At 35.6% G+C, this 16,958-nt stretch overlaps 1 pseudogene; it reads right to left on the reverse strand.

Annotated features, from left to right (window-relative positions):
• The window catches only part of LOC101594516, a 36,146-nt pseudogene extending 22,326 nt beyond the window's left edge, over positions 1–13,820 (reverse strand).
• Between the last annotated feature and the right edge of the window lie 3,138 nt (positions 13,821–16,958).

The following is a 16,958-nucleotide window of genomic DNA, read 5'->3' on the forward strand; positions in this document are numbered from 1 at the left end:
CTTGAAGCCATAGACATATATTGGGTTTAGTATTATTGTTTACTAAAAAAAAGAGTGATATTGCACGCTTTTAATAACTGTCATGGCAAAACTGAGGGCAGAGGTTTGTAAGCCTGATGGCAAGACTTTCATATGCAGGGAAACCTGTTCAAAGACAAAAATATGTACATTCTCTAATATTTCCTGCTGTTGTTAGAGGAAACTTTTTTGTCATCCCTCGACTCATGAGCAGAAATTTTACCACTAAGCTAAACTGGCCATCCAGTGGATGTCTCTGCACTCTTTGGCATCACCTAGAAACTATATATATATACTTCCATAGCTTCAGGTTCTCTACTAACCATTCTTACTGATCCTCTCTTTCTCCTCTTTCTATATTCCACTCTGTCATCTATCTATGCCTATCTATCATCTGTCTATCTATCTAATGAGAACTGTATTTCTCTAATTTTTTCTGCACACACCTTTTATCAGAGTTCTTATTTTGTGTAGTGATTTCAATGTCCTTATGATGCTATATCTGGATATTTCATCTATATTCCATTTTAATATATTTTAATAGAAATATCTAAAAATCTCATATGCAAAAGGCTTCTTCCTTCTTAAGTATAGCCCTTTCCTGAGTTCATTACCTTTGTGAATATCATATCCCAAACACTACCTTTTTTATACTTATTTGTAGCTTTAACATTTGGATTAACTTGGTACATAGTTATTAATGAAGAATCTCTAAATGATTTAAATTCCATTTCAAATAATCAACATAGGACTTGAAAGAAAAATTTTCCTTTCATAAGTATCCAGAACATAAGTTATAGCAATTTTCTGTTTGCTCAAGGAGGTTGGGACACCAAGCCTTCCAGGATTTTTGAGTTATAGTCTTTGATCATCTTATACATGTCATATTTAATGAACCATTTTAACTATGAGCTTTTAAGTATACATTGCCATAAATATGTTTATAAATAAATACATTTTTAACATAGAAAGCAAGAAAGAGAGAGGGTGGAGAGAATGGCTATGCCATGGCCTACAGACACTGCAAACAACTCCAGATGCATGTGACACTATGCATCTGGCTTTACATTTGTACAGGGGAATTAAAGTTGGGTTGTTAAGCCTTGCAGTAAAGTGCCTTAACCACTGAGAAATCTCTCCAGCCCTTTTACTTTTTTTAAAATATATGTTTATTTGCAAGTAGTGAGAAAGAGGGATAGAGAGAGCAGGTATTTTTTGATTGTTTTATTACTAACATAGCAGTAAGTGACTAGGGGATGGTTCCTGCTCTATGGAAGTACATATTTTTAACATCAATATACTCAGACACAGAGATGCTGGTTGACTTAATTTGTTGCAGCAAATTATATATGAGTTGTCAATATTATTTTTATTAACTTACCATGTACTAAAAAGTAACAAACATTACCAGTTTTAAAAGTGAAAGAGTGCTTCACTATGTGACAAGAATAACCTTATGTCATTGAAATCTCTGTGGATTGGAAAGTCTTATAATATCTCCAGGGATACAGTGCTTAATTTTGATGTATGATTTCTGCAGGAAGTTGAAGCTTCCAAACTTTCCACTTGGAGCATTCAATGAGAACAGCATTTGTGCCATAGAATGGCTTGCAACATGGAATTTAGCCATATGAATTCCAGTGCACTGCTAGAAGCTAGAGAGATCATCAGATAATGTGAAAACGCTACTGATCCAAACATGTGAAGTCTAAGAGTATCACTTAATGCTTAACTCAAACTCTGAATCAAAATTCAAACTTATAATTTAGGTTGTTATAGGAATTAGTGTTAACTCAAACTCAGTATTCAGTAGACTTTTAAAAGTATGTTTTGTTTTCATCTCCTGTGTTCAGGTATATTATATGACATCACATATATGCATATAATCATGAAAATTTATTAAGAAAAAGAAAACTCAAAAATATATAGTAACTGAAAGTCAGTCTGAGTAAGAATAATGAAGTTAAGATAAATTGTGTGACCATTCTACAGGGACTTAAATGTTGAATTTAAACTCCTTAAATCAGTTGTCTAACAAACAAATTTTCTTAAAGGCTTACTTGCTTAATCTTTGTAATATTTTAAGCCTCTGTGATCAATTTAATTGAAATCAACTACATAAAAATGAAACAGTATGGACATAGTACATAATCAATGCTAGCTAGGAATAATTATCTGAGTAAAAATATAATATTAAGACTTAGTCAAAGATCTGTTTATATACATATTCCTTTGATAAGTCACTTTCATCAAAAAGTAATTTTTTTTAATTAGTTTTCTATTCAGCAAATACAGGCAGATTGGTACCATTATTAGGTTCATCCATGACCTACCCCCTCTCCATTGGCCCCTACTTGTTGAGGTAAATGGGTTGTGCATTGTGGAGTTAGCCCACAGTTATTGGTACAATAAATGTCTCTGCATATCATGACCCAACATGTGGCTCTGACATTCTTTCCACCCCATCTTCTGCAAAATTTCCCTGAGCCATGTTGGGTTCATATTTGTTCTGCTTCAGTGCTGAGGTGTTGGGGGCCTCTGAGGCTCTGGCTCTCTGGTTTGGTAGGAGCTGATTTTTCTCTACGTTGTTCTCCTTCCCCCTTGTTCTGGGATCCTGTTCATCACAAAAAGAGCACCCTTGCTTGTTTAGCGAATTTTCCTTCTTTTCAGAGGGGGCCCTTTTGAGGTATGATGGGGTGGCTCTCTCCTTAGGACCTACATCCATCTGAAAAACAGAAGCAGATTCTCCAACAGAGAAGAAGATAGCACCAGGACAAATGTCATAACCCTTACTATTTTTAATGGAGAGTTTAATAGGTGTAGGCACTCTTGTAGCCCATGATTGATGGTAGCTTGATATTGGAGAGTGGGCTTATGTTTGGATATGGTTCTGACTTGTTTCCCAGCTCCAGCTATGGGTCTCCTACCACTGAGGGGATCAGTTAGCCAAATCAATATCAGTTGGTTCCCCACCATGGCTGTGTGCCACTATTGCACTTGTGTGAGCATCACACAAGTTTATTATTTATTTGCTGCTAAATAGGTTGGACCATGAGTTTCTTGGACAGCTATTGGTCATTTCCCCCAGTTGACCATGTAGCACATTTTGGCATTGTCTGGGGACTGAATCTCTCCTTGCTTCTAGCCATGCCATTCCATTTTCTGTGTCAGCTGTGTATGGAGTCTTCAGCAATAGGGTCTTACCACTAACCTTTGGTGGGTCATCAAGTACTCTGACAGAAGTCTGTCATTGTTTTGGGAAACCTTGTAGGTTTCTCTGATCAAAAGTTCATTGTGGATGATAGCCCCAAGCTGGTAGTGGGGGTTACAGGTCAGTGCCCACTAAGAAAATGAGGTAAAAACATAACTAATATACAAGAGTTAGGAGGTGGGGGGGAGAGAGGGAGAGGGAAGGAGAGAGAAGATATAGAAGTTTTAGGTTAGTCTTGATCCTACCCTCTCCAGTGTCTTGTGGTTCAGGTATTTCCTGTAAGGGTCTAGTGAAGGTTCAGCCATTTGGACTGCCTTTTAGGAAGAAGAATTTTATGGTACCATTGCCATTTGGGTCTAGATTAGTGATTTCCACCCCTTCAATGCCCTGCCCTCCCTCCCCATCCATCCTAGTGTCTAGTCTATGAGGTGCTTGCTGGGTATGTGAGGTATCTTGTGTAGATTCAGGTTAGGTGTTGTAGATGAGTGAGACCATGTGTTGATTTTTTTTTTTTTTTTCTGTGATTGAGTAAGTTCACTGAGAATGATCTGTTCCAGGTTCAACCATTTTTCCTCAAATTTCTTTGTGTCATTTTTCCTTACTGCTGTATATAATTCCATTGTGTAGATATACCACATCTTCGTTATCCATTTTTCTAATGATGGACATCTGGGTTGATTCCAGCTTTTAGCTATTATGAATTGAGCCACTACAAACATGGTTGAGCAAATCTCTCTGGCCTTTGGTTTGAAGGTTTTAGGGTAGATGCCCCGTAAGGGTATAACTGGTTCTTTTGGTATCGCTATAGTCAGCTTTTTCAGGAGTCTCCATATTGCTTTCCAAAGTGGTTGTACCATCCTGCATTCCCACCAACAGTGAATGATTGTCCCTTCTTCTCCACATCCTCGCCAGCATTTATTTTCATTTGCTATTTTGATGTTTGCTATCCTTATTGGGGTAAGGTGGAATCTCATAGTTGTTTTAATTTGCATTTCTCTGATGATTGGGGATGATGAACATTTTCTTAAGTGTGTGTTTGCCATTTGTATTTCTTTCTCTATGAATTGCCTCTTGAGCTCTTTGCCCCATTTTGTCAGTGGGGTGTTTGACTTCTTACTGTTTAGATTTTTGAGTTCTTTGTAGATTCTAGAGATTAGGCCTCTATCAGTTGGATATCCCACAAATATTTTCTCCCAATCTGTGACTGATCTATTGGATTTGCTTATTGTAAGCTTGTCTGTAAAGAAACTCTTCAGCTTCAGGTGATCCCATTGGTTGAGTGACTGTTTAAGATCGTGAGCTATTGGGGTTTTGTTCAGAAAGTCTTTTTCCATTCTTATATCATGGAAAATACTTCCTAAATTTTCTTCCAGTAGGATTTGAGTTTCTGGTCTTATATTGAGGTCTTTGATCAATTTGGATTTGAGTGTAGTGCATGGTGAAATGTGTAGATCAAGTTTCAGTTTCCTGCATGTGGTTATCCAGTTTGTCCAGCACCATTTGTTGAAGATGCTATTTTTTTTCCAGCCTATATTGTTCAGGCCTTTGTTGAATATCAAGTAGCTATAGTTGCTTGATCCAATGTTGGGGTTCTCACTTCTATTTCATTGGTCTATACTCCTGTTTTTATGCCAGTGCCATGCTGTTTTTATTACTATGGCTTTGTAATATAGCTTTAGATCAGGTATGGTGATGCCACCAGAGGTATTTCTTTTGCTGAGGATATGTTTGGATATGCGAGGCCTTCTGCCTTTACATATGAAATTTGAGATCATTTTTTTCTATCTCTGTGAAGAACACTGTAGGGATTTTAATTGGAATTGCATTAAATCTATATATTGATTTTTGGTAGGATTGTCATCTTCACAATGTTAATTCTGCCTATCCAGGAGCATGGGAGGTCTTTCCATTTTCTCAAGTCCTCCTCAATTTCTTTTTTGAGTGTTTTTATGTTTTCGTTGTATAGATCTTTCACTTCCTTGGTTAACATTATTCCAAGGTATTTTGTTGTTGTTGTTGATATTGAAAATGGGACTATGTCCCTTATTTCTTTCTCTTTATCTTTGTCATTTGCATGTAGAAATGCTACTGATTTTTGTGCATTGATTTTGTATCCTGCAACTTTGCTATCAGAGTTAATCACTTTCAGGAGTTTTGGGATGGAGTCTCTTGTGTCACTTACATATACAATCATGTCATCAGCGAATAGAGCTAACTTAACTTCTTCCTTTCCAAATTGTATCCCTTTTATTTGCTTTTCCTGTCTTATTGCTTGACCTAGGACTTCCAGTACTATATTGAAAAGCAGAGGTGAAAGAGGACAAACCTATCTTGTTCCTGGTCTTAATGGGAATTCCTCCAGTCACTCTCCATTAAGTATTATTTGGGCCTTCAGATCTTTGTATATTGCCTTTATTATGTTAAGATATGTACCAACCATGCCAGTTCTCACCAATGTTTCGATCATGAAGTGATGTTGTATCTTGTCAAAGGCCTTTTCTGCATCTATCGAAATGATCATGTGGTTTTTATGTTTAACCTTGTTTATATGGTGTATTACATTGACAGATTTCCATATATCGTACCACCCTTGTGTTCCTAGGATGAATCCCACTTGGTCAAGGTGGGATCCTCACAACTTTTGTTATAATTAATCAAGCAGTTTTGTGTTCTACTTTTGTAAATATATATATATTTGGAAGAAGACAATTGAGCTGCAATTCTTCTATCTGTACATTTCTCAGTTGTGGATGATGAAATAATATATTTAGTGTTCAATTCTTCTGGGTCAACATTCAAGCTATTTCTTTATCCTCTAAATTTAGCATGTTTATTTTGGTGATGCTTCTTTCAGAACCCTATAACCAAAGCGTAATTTTGGCTTTCATTATAGGCATTGTTAGTGGTTTAATTTGATCTCAACACTGTATTTATCTTGGGTTTTGCTCTACTTCTGAAATGCAGTGACTAATTTTAGGACTCCACTGAAGGGTTTAAGTGTGTTATTTCTAAATTTACACAGGCAGTATCTTTTTTGTGAGTAATGGAATGTAGTACTCCTGCTCCTTTATCTGTAGGAAGGACTATTATAACACTGCATGCTTACAAAAGGCTTTGCATTTTAATAAAAATTATAAAAAGTGATACAAATACATATCCTTCTGAGCTGCTATCTGAAATGCCCTGGATTTTTTATTTTCACCATCTTGTAATTTTTAAACAAACATAAAATTTGATCATTTGAAGAAACATTCATTATTTTTATTCACAGATATATTCTGTGAATTCATTTTAAATGTTCTTTTGAATATCTTATGAAGATATGAGAGTACATAAACTTTTTGAGTATCTATCCAAATAAATGAAACATTTCTTTTTCTCTTCTGTCATTTCTTTGGTTGAGTTCTTATATAGTTGAAGCTGACATGTGAGTTTGTCAACTATTGTGAGGGCATTCAGGAAAATGCATAATGTTCTAGAACCAGCCACTCTGCATGTATATGAACAAGAATATGAGAAATATGAACAGGAGTCAGAAGAAAAGTCTTAAAAGCCTCAAGTTAGGCAACTATTCATTGTTAGATGATTGGCAAAATGATTAAAAAAATGAAAAATGGGACTAGACAGATGACTCAGCCGTTAAGACTCTTGACTACAAATCTCAAGGACCTGGATTTAATTTCTTAGTAACCAAATAAAGACATATACTTTTATTGTTTTTTTTTAACCCTACAAGTTTTTCCATGAATTTCTGAGAAAAAGAGGCTATAATATCCAGATATGTTCATAGATTTGTCTACTTCTTGAATAAGATTTGTCAGCCCAAATTTCATCATTTCCAAAAACTCTGTCATCATCCCATAATGCAGTGGCTGCCTAGTGTATCTGCATTGTAATTACATCACTTTTCTTGCTTCTGTCTTCATGATGCATCCTCTTTGAACTTTACTATATTTTAAAAACTATTCTTTGTTTCTTTAAGATAGAATAAAATTGTATCTCAAATTTGTCATGAGATTTCATAATACTTTATCCTAAATTTTTTTGATCAGCGTTTTGTGATATAAATATAAAACTTCATAGCTTAGCTTTGCTAAATGTTCATTTATTTAAGTATCACAACTTCAAGAAAATGACATTTTCACTCATGTATATATTGTATTTTGATTAGAATCCCCTCAATTATTACTTTCTCTTGAAGCGCCTCCCCACCCACCTGTCATTGGGGTAAGGTGGAATCCATAGTTATTTTAATATGCATTTTCCTGATGGTTAGAGATGTTGACCATTTTCTTAAGTGTGTGTTTGCCATTTGTATTTCTTCAACTAAGAATTCCCTGCTTGGTTCTCTTCCCCATTTTGCAAGTAGGTTGTTTGATTTTTATTGTTTAACTTTTTGGGTTGGTTGTAGAGTCTAGAAATCAGGCCTCTGTCAGTTGTTTAGCTGGCAAAAAGTTTCTCCCATTCTGGGGGCAATCTATTGGCTATTCTTATTGTATGGAAACAAAACAAAACAACAACAACAAAAAAAATTCAGCTTCCTAAGATCCCAATGGTTGAGTTGATTGTTCAATTTCCTAAGCTACTGGGGTTTTGTTCAAAAAGTCTTTTCCCATTCTTTTATTGTGTAAAGTTCCTCCTATTTTTTTTTTCTTCTAGTAGTAGCAGAATTGCCAGTTTTATATTGAGGTTTGTGATCCATATGGACTTGATTTTTGTGCATGGTAAGATGTGTGATCTAGTTTCGTTTTCCTGCATATGGTTATCCAGTTTGTCCAGCACCATTTGTTGAAGATGCTATCTTTTATCCAGTCTACATTGTTAGGGCCTTTGTCAAATATCAAATGGCTCTAGTTACTTGACCCCATTTCCAGGTACTCTATTCTGATCCATTGGTCTATAATCCTGTTTTTATGCCAGTATCATGCTGTTATTGTTACTGTGGCTTTGTAATATAGCTTTAGATCAGGTATGGTGATGCCTCCAGAGGTGTTTCTTTTGCTGAGGTTGTGCTTGGATATCTGAGGCCTTCTGCCATTCCATATGAATTTTGAGATAATGTTTCCTAACTCTGTGAAAAAAAATGTTGGAATTTTTACTATGCATTTAATCTGTATATTGCTTTTGGTAAGTTTTCCACTTTCATAACTTTATATCTGCCTATTGAGGAGCATGGTAAGTTTTTCCATTTTTTCAAGTCCTCTTCAATTTCTTTCTTGAAAGATTTATGTTTTCATTATATAAGTCTTTCACATCCTTGGTCAATGTTATTCCAAGGTATTTTAATTTTTCTTGCTATTGAAAATGAGACAATGTCACTTATTTCTTTCTCCATATCTTTGTCCCTTGCATGTAGAAAGGCTACTGATGTTTGAGTGTTGATTTTGTATCCTGCTACTTTGCCGAAGGAATTAATCACCTTTAAGAGTTTTGGCATGGAGGTTTTTGAATAACATATATAGAATTATGTCATCTGCAAGAAGGGCTAACTTAACTTCTTCCTTTTCAAGTTGTATCCCTTTTATTTCACTCTTCTGTCTTATTGCTTGAACTAGGACTTCCATTATTATGTTGGAGAGTAGAGGTTGAGAGCGGACACCCCTGTCTTGTGCCTGATCTCAATGGGTAACCCTTCATTCTCTCCCTATTATTATTTGGGCTTTCTGAGCTTTATATGTAGCATTTATTGTGTTGAGATATAAACTGCTCATGCCTATTCTCTCCATTGTTTTGATTATGAAGTGATGTAAATTTTTGTTGAAGGCCTTTTCTGCATCTAATGACATGATCATGTGGTTTTTGTGTTAAGCTTATTTATGTGGTGTATTATGTTGACAAATTTCTGTATGTCGAACCAACCATCTGTTCCTCGAATAAAACCTACTTGATCAAGGTGGATAAAGCTTTTGATGTGTTGTTGAATTTTGTTTGTGAGGATATTCTTAAGGATCTCTGTGTCTAAGTTCATCAGGGAAAAAGTTCTATATGTTTCTTTTCTTGTGACATTTCTGCCTGGTTTTGGTACTAAGGTGATACCAGATTCATAAAGGAGTTGAGGAGCTTTCCCTGTTCTCCAATAATGTGACACAGCTTGATAAAAAATGGTTTCAGTTATTACATGAATTTTTGATAGAATTCAGCTGAGAAACCATCTGGTCCTGAACTCTTCTTTTTGTGGAGGTTTTTGATTTCCTTTATAATATTGATGGGTGTGATAGGTTTGTTTAGGAGATTAACCTGCTCAGAGTGTAACTTTGGTAGGTGGTATGTATACAGGAATTCATCCATTTCCTTCATGTTATACAGTATTGAGGAGTAGAGATTTTTGAAATAAGTCCTGATGACTCTCCAAACTTCACTCATGTCATTGATTTCTCCTTTTTTTCATTTCTAATTTTGTTAACTTGAAGCGTCTTTTTTTTTTTTTTTTCCTTGATCTAGTTGGCCAGGGGTTTATCGATCTTGTTTTCTTTTTTTTTTTTTCTTTTTTAAGAACCAGCTCTTTGCTTCATCAATTTTCTTAATTATCTTCTTAGTTTCCAGTTCATTAATTTCTGCACTGATCTTCATTATTTATTTCTACCTGTATATTTTTGGGTTAGATCCTTCTTGTTTTCCAATGCCTTTAGGTGAATGGTTAGGTTACTGATTTTTACTGTCTTTGTTATGAAGGTATTCAGTGCTGTGAACTTTCCCCTCAGGACTACCTTCTTTGTGGCCCATAAATTTTGGTATGATATGTTTCATTTTCATTCAATTCTAGAAATTTTGCAATTTCATCTTTTTTATTTCATCCACTACCCACTTTTTTTGTTTACAAGTGTGTTTTTCAGTTTTCAGGACCTGGTGGGATTCTTTTTTTTTTTTAATATTTTTTTGTCATTTTTATTTCTTTATTTGAGAGTGACAGAGAGAGAGGGAGAGAAAGAGACAGATAGAGAGAGAATGGGCGCGCCAGGGCTTCCAGCCTCTGCAAACAAACTCCAGATGCATGCGCCCCCTTGTGCATCTGGCTAACGTGGGTCCTGGGGAATCGAGCCTCGAACCAGGGTCCTTTAGGCTTCACAGGCAAGCACTGAACCGCTAAGCCACCTCTCCAGCCCCTGGTGGGATTCTTGGCTCATCTTTTGTTGTTGTTGTTGTTGTTGTTGTTAATTGCTATCAATTCAGCATTGTAATCTGATATCATGCAGGAGATTATGTTGATCTTTCAAAATATATGGAGGCAGGCTTTATGACCTAGTATATGTTCTATTTTAGAGAAGGTTCCATGGGCTACTGAGAAGAATGTGTAATCTGTGGAAGGTTCTGTAGATGTCCATCATGTCTAATTGACCTATTGTGTTGTTGAGCTCTCTTACTTCCCTGCTAATTTTTTTTTTTTGGGGGGGGATCATATGTCTATTGGTGATAGTGGAGTATTGAAGTCCCTGACTATGATGATGTTGGTGGTTATTTCTGTTTTGTTGCCAAGTAGGTTTTGTTTTTATGAATTGTGGTGAGCAAAGATTGATCATTGTGATATCCTTTTGTTGGATTATTCCTCTGATAAGTCAGAAGTGGCCTTCTTTGATTACTTCTTGATTACTTCTAGATTGAAGTCTATTTTATCTGATGTTAGAATGGCCAAGCCTATTTGTTTCTTACTTCCTTTGCTTGGAATATCATTTTATACCCTTTTACCCTGAGGAAGAGCCTGCCTTTAGCAGTGAGGTAGGCTTCTTGAAGACAGCAGATTGAAGGGTCTAATTTCTGATCCACCCTCTTAGCTTATGTCTCTTGATGGGTGAATTGAGGCCATTAATGTTTAGGGTAATAAGTGTGAGGTTTGATTTAATCCCTGCCATATTGTGGTGGCTTATGTGTGGTTTGGTGTTTTCATGGATTTTGAGGTTTTTTGTGCCTTCTCTAAGTTTGGGTATTATGATCTGCTTCTTGTAGGTACTTGAGGTTGGTTATTTGTTTCTTCTGTGAGGAGAATTCTCTGAAGTACTCTCTGTAGGTTTGCCTTTTTGTTCATATAGTTGTAAAGCTTAACTTTCATTATGGAAAGTTTTTCTTTCACCATCTATCGTTAGGGATACTTTTTCTGGGTAGAGTAGTTTGGGTTGGAAGCTGTAAGTTCTTAGACTTTGCAGTGTTCCATTCCAGGCCCTTCTGGCTTTCAGTGTTTCCACTGAGAAGTCTGAAGTAATGCTGATACAGTTACCTTTATATATAATGTGTTGTTCCTTTCTATCTGCTTTTAGGACTTTCTCTTTGTTATAGATGTTTAGAGACATAGTGATAATATGTCTTGGAGAATTTCTCCTTTGGTCCAGTCTGTTTGGAGTTCTGTTAGATTCTTTGTAATTTGATGGGACTTTCTTTTGAGAGGGTGGGGAAGGTTTCCTTGCTAATTTTGTTGAATAAGTTCTCCACGCCTTTGGTCTGAATTTCCTCCCCTTCTGATATCACCATGATCCGAATGTTGGGGCATTTAAGGGTATCTCATAATTCCCTTGTATTTTGTTCACAAAACCTTTCAACTTCATTAAAACTTTTGGATTCATGAAGTGTTTCTTCTGCCTTGTCTTCCAGTTATAAGTTTCTATCCTCCACATGGCTGACCGAGAGCATCTATAAAGTTCTGACTTGTTCAGTTTGGCTTGTACTTTCTACTTCCTTTATATGTGTACTATCCATCCCCCTTTCTAGTTCCCTTTTAACATCATTTTCCAATGCCTCTTAGAATTCATCATTGCAGTTATTTATGTCTTCATTGAGCCTAGACAGCTGATTACTGAGGTCCTTTTTTTTTTTTTTGTTTTTTCCTCTCCTTCAGATCATTTAACTGTCATTGGAACCCATCCTGGGTCTTTTCTTTTAGGTCTAATTTAACATGACCACATTCATACAGTTATTGGACCTTTGTTGATTTTCTGCAGGTTCTGCTAATTGATTGGCCAGGTTTGCATAGCTTGTGTCGTCATTTTGGGATTCTGATCCTCATTGTCTCTGCTATGTTTTGATTAAAGACTTCCATTGGAGGATTGGGCACCCTTGTTGCATTTACCTGCATTTGATTTTTTCATGCTATTCCTTTTGCACTGAGGTCTGCCCTTCACAGAATAGGAATCTTATTTTATTAGGAAGAAGCTGAACTTTACCCCTGAAATGTTTTCAGTGATTATTCCCTTTTATTGTTTGCTTTGATTAGGCTTCTGATGGTAATGGGGCCTGTCTGCTCAGAGGGAAGGAGCCTGTGAGGCTATAGTGGTTGCCTGAGGACTTGATGAAGGGCTTGTTGCTTGGTAACTCAGATATGGGACTATGTTCAGGTGGCCTGAGGGGACAGCAGATAGGGAAGAATGAGACAAAGCATATGGGTATCACACTTGGGGCTTGGGAGGATGGGATTTTGTGGCAACTCTGTGATGCTGAGGGGTGAGAGGATGGAACAGCATGGTCTGTTGGGACTGTGTATTAGGGGGTGGATGGGACTGCCTAGTCCTTTGACACAGAGGCAATGGAGAAGTGAAGTATGGGAGGGGGGTATGTATGGTGGTCCCAATGGCAGCAATGGGGAGGGAAACCAAGTGAAGGAGGGGGAATGCTAACCTGCTGACTTGGGTCTGAGCAGCCTACAGGAAGTGCTAGAGGACCTGGCCTTCACATAGCAAGGTGGCAGGTGGAACAGCAGTCACATGTGGAGGCTCCTGATGGCTGGGAAACTATGTTAGGGAGGGGGAAATGCTAGCGTGCTGACTTGGGTCCAAGTAAAATGCAGGTAGTGCAGGAGGACCTGGTCTGTGCACCGCAGCCGACACTGGGATGGTGTAGTGCAAGACAAACCCGTGGGTGGGGCAGCTGGGACTGCACATGTGATAGCTGCTTGAGGGGATTGGGGGATTGGTGGCCTACCCAAGTGTGTGGAAATCAGTGGAATCCTTACTTTGCCCTTTGAGCCCTTCCACTGGAGGTCTACTAGGATCTGCAAATGACTAAAAGCTCTAAAGATGGTGCCTTTCCTTCCCTGCGACGTTAGGCTTGCTTAGGTGTACGCCCTCTTCCTCACTCTCAACTTCTAATTTACACAAAACAACATCATGTAATACTGTTTTCACATATGTGTAGTACCAATGCCTAGCAAAATTAATTATCTCTCTCTTACCACTCCCTCTTTACTTCTCTTTCTGTCATTGCTAGGGTTTCAGCTATACATCACCATAGCAGGCTCATTGGCTCTTTTTTTTTTTTTTTTTTCAGTCTCTATGGTTATCATTTAATTCTTGGCAATATGTAATAACTGGTATACATTTTGGTGCTTAAACTGTGAACTGTGGAAAACAAGAAGCAGTGTATTATAGTAACAGTTTGCATTTGACAAACTGAGAGGTTGAACAAGTTTCTTTTATGAACTTTGTGATTTGTTTTGCCGTTGGTCACTTGCTACAGATCCTTGATTTGACTCTTCAATATTCATGCTTTCTCCATCTGCAGTCTCCAGCATTTCTTCATCTTCCTCATCATCATCATGCAGGTCTTTTGAAAGTAATTGTCTAGCTAGTTTAATATTCAGTCCTTCGTTGTAGTGAAGCTTCCTTTTCATTTCAAATTGTCACTTTTTTTTTTTTTAGCTAAGATCTCTGGAGTCAAGGCTTCGGTGGCTTCTGAGTCACTGTATGCATCGTCATCGTCACCAACCACATTATGATACGGAGTGCTTGGTTCATCTATTTTCATTAAACCGTAGTCTTTGCCTGCTGGATGATATGTTGCCAGGATGTTCATCTCATCCCACTTCTGGGATTTTTTAGGACTCGAGGAGAAACTCCGTGATGGCAGGGAGGAGAGGTGGACATCCCCCCCTGGCCAGCATCAGGTGGACAGCAGCATCAGGAGAGTGGGCCTCTTTTTTTTTTTTTCTTTTATGTTTAACCTTTGTTTTTGTCTCCTTGTCTGTTTTCTTAAGTATCTGAAAACAAATTCCTCAGCAGCTTAACTTTATACAAATTTTCTAAACATTTTTATACATATGAGAACGAAACTTCACTGATATGAAACATGGGCAATGAAAATTGCTTTAGAATTATCTGGTAAAATTAAAATTCTAGTTAAACTTACAACATTAACAAAAGTAAAGACAATTGTTCCAAGAAGAATTAGTAACATGAAAATGAGTACAATGAATATGACACACATAGGAAGTTACTGTGATAAGAAAGCACTAGTCTAAAGAAGCTAAAGAGATAAATAATCATAAAGAATGCTTACCTCTTAACTAAAGGCTCAGCAAGCATCCCTGAACATCACTTCAGTATTATGGCACTAGCTTATTGCTCACTGCAAGAGTCCTTAATTTCTTCCAAATCATCACAATTAAGAATGGAGTTTTAATGCTTTCATCATTACACAAAAGCTGCATTTACTTTCAAACTATTCTGCTTTGGAATTTTAAAATTAAATAGTATAGGTTGTTTTGTTGCCCTATGAAAAAAGTTAACCTGCAATAATTTAGTCAACCACTGCAAAGCTATATTTATTATTTTATGCTTATAATGGTTTATCAGAGAATTGTAATTATGTGACAAAAATTCACCAATAACTAAAAATCAATATTTTCAGGTTTCATTTGACCCTAAACATTAAATACTATATTCTATTGCATTTTCAAATGGAAATACATGGTTGTAGAAATTGATTGATTAAATAATTACTATACTTCTATATATTTAATGGCATTGATATTTATTAGCATCCCGAGTCATAATTAATTTCAGAATTAAAGAAGAGAGTTTTAATGACTAAATACATATGTATTTTTCATGCAATATTTGATTACTTATTCACATATAGATCATTAAATGAGAATAAGAAATTAAGAGCAGATTAAGAACATTCATATAAATATGTGTGTGTGTATGTATGTAGTCATAAAATTCATAATTGTAATGTAAAAGTATAAAATACTTTAAATATTGTAGATTAAGCAAATAAAATTTAAATGAACTATACTTCAGGATCTACAGGGGCATTATATAAACAATGATCTTGACTGTGTGAATAAATTTTAATATGAAAATCTGGGTATATTTAAAAGGATATATATCTAATGTTCTATTTTAAAATACTGAATATTAACATATTAAATTTATATAGTTATTTGTAATGAAACTATACATAATTATATGAAAATAGGCCCTTTGCCTAATGTGACTAATAGATTTTTGATCTCACACATTTTACTCTTTGTACAAGATTTTCTACTTGTATATGTGACATGATAGAATGATAGATGGTAGATAGGTAGATAGACAGATAAATTTGAATTTCTAAACTTTGTATCAAGGTCTTGTGATGTAACCAAGACGGATCTAGAACCCCCACTTCTTTTTTACCCTCTGGAGTTTTTTTTTTAATTTAATTTATTATTATTATTATTTTAATTTTCAGCCATGCACATGCACCACCATACTGGGCCAGACTAGTATATTTTAAAAGGAATCTATATTTGTTAAATTTTGAGCGATTTACAATTGGCACACCATTATCTTGAAGGGAGTTTCTTGTCTTATTTTCCTGTAAACTTGCTTTCCTGCAAATTTTATTTATTTTTTAGTTTATCCTAATTATGACTGTGTCTATGATCAGAACTTATTTTCATTCCATATCCTCTACTCTCTTCCTAAAGAGCTGTTTACAGAGGTAAATTTTCTAGATATTGACATGTGAAATTCAATTCTTCTGTTTTCTCACATTTTGATAATTTGGCATGGTATAGACTCTAGGTGGGAAATTGTTTCCCACTCTGTTCCTAACAAGCTCCATTATTTTATGCTTCCAGGCTTGTCAAGAAACCCCAAATAAGCCACATTTTGTTCATTACCTGTGTTTCTTTTATTCTTCTCTTGTCCTTTCCTAGACAATTGTTGGATCTGTATATATAGTATTTTTTAGAGAATGGATAATTATTCTGCAATGATCTTAGCATCAAATAAGCACTGTCTACTGAATAGCTCATATATTTCCTGCTTTTGAAATTTTTGTGAACTATCATAATGATCTTTTTGAGTTTTTTCAGTGACTCTAAGATTTCTGTAAATTCTAATTAATGTAGAGATCATGATTCTTGAGCTGATTCCACAATAGGTACTTTCTTTGTCATCCTCATCTTTGAAATTTCCCAAAATTTTGTATACAAATCTTTCCAGTCAAGTTCCCTTTGTTTTGCTTATACAGAATTCAAAGGACTTGTGATAATATCATACATTATAAGATTCATATTTACAAACTCAATTATATTGTACTATATTTTCAGTAGATTTGTAGACAGTGAAATAGGAAGCATACTAGAATTACTAAACTCTATCATTATATTTATTTGAAAATTTAAACAAACACATGCAGGACTTTTATGCTGAAACTGTACAATGATGAGAAAAGAAATAAAAATAAAATGGACTTTACAAAGGATTGGGAGACTTTAGTAAGTAAAACTCAAATGCCCCTCAAGTTGATGTATATATTTAATGGAGTTCCTGTCAAATTTAATGGAAATTGTACACATAGGAAACATTAGTCTACAGTTTATATGAAAGTATAAATGAAAAAAAAAATAACTAAAAGTTGAAATGAGCAGAATAAAGTGGAGTGAAACTGTCTTTCCAATATCATTATGAATTATAAATTTATACTTATATACACTATGTGATTTGCAAGGAGAAATAAACACATTTTGATGAAATAG

Source organism: Jaculus jaculus, chromosome 3 (genome assembly GCF_020740685.1).
Source record: "Jaculus jaculus isolate mJacJac1 chromosome 3, mJacJac1.mat.Y.cur, whole genome shotgun sequence".
Lineage (NCBI taxonomy): Eukaryota > Metazoa > Chordata > Mammalia > Rodentia > Dipodidae > Jaculus > Jaculus jaculus.